General features: G+C 31.6%; 2 pseudogenes across 1 annotated transcript; both read right to left on the reverse strand.

Annotated features, from left to right (window-relative positions):
• Positions 1-264: 264 nt before the first annotated feature.
• On the reverse strand, positions 265-2,842 carry LOC145187055 (uncharacterized; annotated as a pseudogene). Its single transcript, XR_016454817.1, has 3 exons — positions 2,548-2,842; positions 459-2,498; positions 265-372 (listed from the first exon to the last, which is right to left on the reverse strand). The product of XR_016454817.1 is annotated as an uncharacterized LOC145187055 (transcript).
• Positions 2,843-4,035: 1,193 nt separating this feature from the next.
• LOC149885139 (uncharacterized) lies at positions 4,036-6,223 on the reverse strand (annotated as a pseudogene).
• Between the last annotated feature and the right edge of the window lie 230 nt (positions 6,224-6,453).

Raw genomic sequence — 6,453 nt, forward strand, 5'->3', positions numbered from 1 at the left:
GTTGCTATGGAATTTTTTAAAATTTTAGAAGTTTGCCCCTTTTTAAAAAACAAAATTAGGGTAAGTTATAAAACTTTTATACCATTGTTGTACGTTATTTATTGTTTATAAAGGTTAAACCTTCAAACAAATAAGAAAAAAAAAAATTTCACTTTTTTTTTATTTTTTCAGATTTTAATAGTGGGTTGCCACCTTAAGAAGATCTCCTAAGTAACGTACAACAAATTATTAGGCATAAAATAGAGAAAAGTAAAAAAACATTGAGCTAATTGCATATATTTATAATATTTTAACGGACAAAAAGTTAAAATAAAAGGTAATCAGGTTTCTTTTTATAAATCGTATAAATCGTATAATACGTCAATTGTAAATCTTAAAAAAAAAAAAGTGGAAATAGGATAGCATAATTACAAAAACAAAAACAAAAAAAGCACCACATAAAATGAATATCAGTTTACCTATTTATAGTAATCTATTTTGACATGGCAGTTAATACAAGCATTTATCGAAAATGTAACTATAAAATCTGTTTCGAAGTACAAAAGGATTAATACTAAAAAAAATAAATAAATAATCAAATTAAGATATAAATTGCATTTAAAGCATAATGTTGTCTTGGCTTTTAGTAAATAAAAATAGCAGTAAGTTCCAATAATGAAACTACCTATTATTCATTTTTAACGATAGACACCAACGTGAAGGTAAGCCAAGTAGTCTATCAACACAAAACATCACAACAGTAACACATGACAATAGAATAATTACACCATTGATCCTAAAATCCAGCGAAAATAACAAACCCATTTAAAATATGAAAGTCAAAATTAGAAAACCAATTTAAAGTTAACTATATTTATCTTTTTACTAAACATATAAATACATAAAAGTGTATTTATTTTTATATGCAATATTAAATGCTCAATTATTTCAAATTGAGGACATTAAAACACCCTAGATTTAAAGATCAAGGTTGCATACTCTCTCACACACATTACGTTAAACATTAACAGACATTATTATGTGTTTCTAGAATAATTAAAAAAGGCTAGACAACACCTAGCTCTAAAGCACTAACACCGCCTGGAATTAAATGCTGCTAAGTCACACCTCTGCTATTAGTACACCGCTTGGCTGGCAAGGTTATCAATCTTGCACAACATAATGCCAAGTCATACTACTTTGAAAACATGGAAACAACATAATTTAAACATATATCTAACTATAAACAAAAATGGTTTTATAATACAGATATAAACAAATTTTATAACAATATTAAATGACAGATATATTTATCAAAAACTATGAAAAAAAACATTAAAGTAATAAAGTTATACATACAAAATATGCTCACAACCGTCAAACATTAAATTTTCGAAATGAAAATCTAAAGACTATAAATTAAGAACATTAGAAAATATAACATTATTTGTGTAACACTTTTCACCTACCATACCTTGAATGAGATGTTTATCAATTTTGAAAAACAAACTATTAAATCCTCTAGTTCTTGAACATGCAACATAAAGTTGACAATGAGACAAACACGGTTTTTTGAAATATACCCCAACTCTATCATATGTTTGACCTTGACTTTTATTAATTGTCATCGAATAAGCCAATCTGACAGGAAACTAACAACGTTTCAGAATAAAAGGTATATTAGAATCTGATGGAGCCAACTGAATTCGAGGAACAAAAACCCGTTTACCTCCAGAAACACCTGTCAAAACCACCGCATCAATATAATTATTTTGAAGAGCACAAACTTTCGTTCGAGTACTATTGCAAAACACAGCTTTGAGAACTAAATTTCTAAGTAGCATAATTACACAACCAATTTTCAATTTTAAGCAATGAGGTGGCATACCTGAAGGATTTAAGCTGTTCAAAAACTCAACAGGAAAGTTATTTCTTTCATTAAGGTCATCAGTATCAATTTGATCAGCACTTAAATATATTTTGACTTCACCCGGCAGACATTCAAGCACTTCTTAATTGATTGATAATGAATCAACATTAGTTGGTGTTAAAATTACGCGTTTAGAATAATCATTTTGATTAGCATCTCCAAAAATCTTTTCAACTATTGATTCATTTTCTCTAATCATGCACTGATTTGGTAATTCAATGCATCCTTTAAAAAGATCCTCCTCTTAGACAGGTATTGTTCCATTCCCAAGTTTTAGTAGCCATTGGGAAAATTCACCTTCCCCATCTTGTACTCTTATATTTTCAGTTAATGCAAACTTCTACACCCATTGCGAATGCAAAGAACATTTTATACACAATTCTTGTATTTCAGCTTGTTGTCCTCTTTTCACAGCAGGCAGAATTTGCCTAAAGTCACCACCAAGAAGAATGATTTTTCCTCCAAACAGAAAGTTGTTGTTGCAAATATCTTTTAACAACCTATCAATTGCATTTAAGGCATGTTTAGGTATCATGGATGTTTCATCAAGCAAAATCAATTTCACTTGTCTTAAAAAATGCCCGTGTATCTCCTCTATACACGGGCATTTTTAACAAGACAAGTGAATTTGTTTTTGCTTGATGTTTTTGCTTAGGAGTTACATTACATGTGCTATTATCCAATATTGGAACAGGAAGTTTGAATAAGCCATGCAATGTAGATGCATTTTTAAGAAGAGTTGCTGCTATGCCAGTCCATGCAGCTGTAGCAGATTTAAAGCCCCTACTTATGGTTTCAGCAATCAAATAACTATAAGTAAAGGTTTTTCCACTACCAGCTGGTCCATCCATGAAAAACAATCTAGAATGTTGATTTTCTACACTTGGTTGCTCATTTAGTGCAGCAAGGATAGCATTACATACATTTAATTGATTGACATTAAGTGACAGTCTCATTATATTGGCTTCGTCAATAGATTGTTGAACATTTTCATCAAAATTTTCTAGATTTAAGCCAATAAACTCATCAATAACAGGCAGATTGTAATCAGCCAGCGTTTTACCACTTTGATTAATAATATTTTCAATTTGATGAAGAGCAGCTTGTTCAGCTATTAGAAGTGGCAATGAGCGGTGAATGAAATCTTCCATCATAAAAGCTTTGTATGTATTCCAGAGATGTAAAGGATTGTCAGCTTCACAAAAAGTCAAAATAATTGAAAACAACTGTCTAATTTGCTTTGGCATACGTGTTAAAACCGCCTCAGAAAGAGTATTCTGCCATTCAGTGTCATTTTGCAACAAACCTTTCAAAACACATGCTTCACAAAACGTTTCAAGGACGATACCATTAACAGTACGCACATCCTTCCAAGATGTTGCTCCTTTTCCTTGCAAAAGTAACAGTCTAAGAAAAAACAATTCTCCAGTTGGATTAACTTAATACATTCTTGCTATCACCTTATTACCACCCCTTTGTCTAACCTTCCATTTACAATGTTTTTCATCAAATATAAAGTGGTAAGGAATGTCTACATACGAATAGCAATGTGCTCTTTCATTTTCAGTATTTAACTTAAACCATGCTGTTAGGTGCGTATCACGTTGAGCTGCACAAACTAAAGCCATTTGTTCTGCTCCTTCTCTAAAATACACTAATTGATTTTCAGGTAGATGAACTTTAAGACGTATAATAGCGTGAGACATGTGACTTATTGGATACTCAAAAATTCGCCACAATGCTTCAGTTGCACTAACATAAAAACATGATTAATTTGTTCATTTATTAAAATATTGGCACAGTCATGACCCTTGTATATGTATTTGTACAAATATTTAGCAGCCTTAACAGACATGCAATCTTCAACATTAATGTGAGCTTGATATTTCTTTGATAACCATGGATTGTAAGGTACCACCCAGCGGTTATCTACATTGTTACCTTTAATATTGATAATCAAACCATTATCACGACGTCTATACCGTGGATAACCATTATGAACTGCTACTGTGTTAGCATTAAATTCTTTAGGATAGTTTTTGCTGCACACCCCATCTTTCATGCAGGGAGAATTTGGATTCAGTATGCCACATGGACCGTGAATCATGCAAGTTTTAACAACGTCCTAAAGGTCTCAATTAACAATCGGATCTGGAATTTCTGCAGATATTAAATTATTGATATCATGTGTTGTTTCAAGCTTATCATCATTTGCAAAGTGAAGTAAAATATGAACATGTGGCAAACCACGCTTTTGAAACTCAATAACCTGAACATGTGTTACAACTTTCCCTAATACATTGTGCTTAAAAATGTCATTGAGAAGGTTATTTAATTTGAGTTTAAATACTCGAATAACCAAGTCAGGTCTATCATTTGCTGTCTGACCTGGATATAAATTTTCATTTATCTCGCGCCATTTTGGGTTGCAAGTGAAAGCATTAAAAAGATCTGGTTTACCATACTTTTTAATTACAGCCATAGCATCTTCAAAATTTTCTTTTAAAGCTCTAGGACTTTCTACATAAGTTGATGGCAAAACTACAACACGCTCTGGTCTAACATTATGATCATTTCCAAGGTTGTTTAAATGATCGTGTAAGACATCATACTGCTCGCTTCTCAGTTTGTTTTGGTTATTTCTGATGAAAGCAAGGCGCTGGCCTTTAATTTTAACACACGCATCAACTGCATATTGCTGAAACAGTTTTTTGCCATAAATGAGTGAAGAAAAAAATTGTGTAACTGAATGTTTATAATTGTAATACTGAGATAATGTAACATGATTTCTAACCAATGTAGCACGTTCAGGGTTGAGAACCAATTGATTATGCCAACCATCATCACCCCTCGGAAAAAACAGAGGATAAATCATAGGATCTAAGTTGGTAGACAAACTTGATATAGTTTTAAGAGGATGACCTCTTGGGTAAATAACAACTTCCCTGGAAGCAGGTGGTGCACCATCTTCACCAACAAATACAACTGCAACTTCGTTATGTGAAGGGAGATTATAGCGACGTCTATCTTGTCCTTCAAGTAAAGACATTTCGACGAACATCATCTTCCACTTCAGCCATGTTTTTAAATGCAAGAGCAAATGGGTTCTCTTCATTAATAATAGTTTGCAATCGAAACATTAAATCATTTAAGCAAAGATCATTACCACGTTGTTGCATTCTAAAATTCACTGCTGCAAATGGATCATAGATGTATAATTGACAATATGTCGGCGGAACATCTTGATTTGATCTTAGATTAACTATACGATGAAAAACTTGACCACATATTCTAAAACATGGCGGCCCATGATTCTTGGGTTGAACTACATTAGCTTCAAATGAAGCAAAAAAGAAAGGCATTATAATTTCTAATATATTTTAAAAAATTCAGATTGGCATTTCTATCTGCATAGTTTCCTTTAAATAAATCTTCTAAATCTTGTGGAAATGATGAAGGTTGCGACAAAACTACCTTTCCATTATGGCAACATAAAAAATGTGTTTCATCAGGAAATTTCTTAGCACCACAATGCTGACAAATATAATTCATTTCTCCTAAATAATTTTAATTTGGAATAGTATTACTTCTTGCTATACAATGCATTCTTTCGTATCTAGCAGCATTTCTAGCATTTTGTTGATTATTAATTTCATCTCGCCTTAGCGTATTTCTTTCATTTCTGGGACAATTATTTTTAACTCGCCTAACCAAGCTCTCCTCATTTGGGTTCAAATTATTTGCTGCTTGCCGAGCAGCATTTCTAGCATTTTGTCGATTATTAATTTCATCTCGCCTAAGCCTATTTCTTTGATTTCTGCGACGATTATTTTCAACTCGCCTAACCAAGCTCTCCTCATTTGGGTTTGAATTATTTGCTGCTTGCCGAGCAGCATTTCTAGCATTTTGTTGATTATTAATTTCATCTCGCCTAAGCCTATTTCTTTGATTTCTGCGACGATTATTTTCAACTCGCCTAACCAAGCTCTCCTCATTTGGGTTTGAATAATTTGCTGCTTGCCGAGCAGCATTTCTAGCATTTTGTTGATTATTAATTTCATCTCGCTTAATCTCTTTCATTTCTGCGACGATTAACTTGCCTATTAACATTTCCATTTTCTAAACTAATATCTGCCTCTAGCCTGATATCATCCATTTAAACTTCACTTTTAATTGAAAGTAGTAAGGAAAAATCTTAAAGAATCCTGAAGACTGCGATCTTTCCTATATAACTTTTTTTCTACTCTAAATAGCACACACAAATAAATTTTAAACATAACAGACTGTCATTTAAAATAAATTATACAATAGTCTTATGACTTTAAAAAAATATATATATCAGCTAGAAGATGTTTGAACAAAAATTAGCTTAGCAAATAATAATTTAAAAAAAAATTATTAAAAACATACAATTCTAATAACAAACATATTGCTAACAAAGAAAAATTTAAAAAAAACAAACCTTGTAAACCCTTTTTTGCAAACTTAAATATTATTTCTTCAAAAAAAATTATAAGTAAACGTTTTTAAAAAATTCACAAAAC

Source organism: Hydra viridissima, unplaced genomic scaffold (genome assembly GCF_058129835.1).
Source record: "Hydra viridissima isolate aposymbiotic clone 2 unplaced genomic scaffold, HvirCarnegie_v1 scaffold_8, whole genome shotgun sequence".
Classification (NCBI taxonomy): domain Eukaryota; kingdom Metazoa; phylum Cnidaria; class Hydrozoa; order Anthoathecata; family Hydridae; genus Hydra; species Hydra viridissima.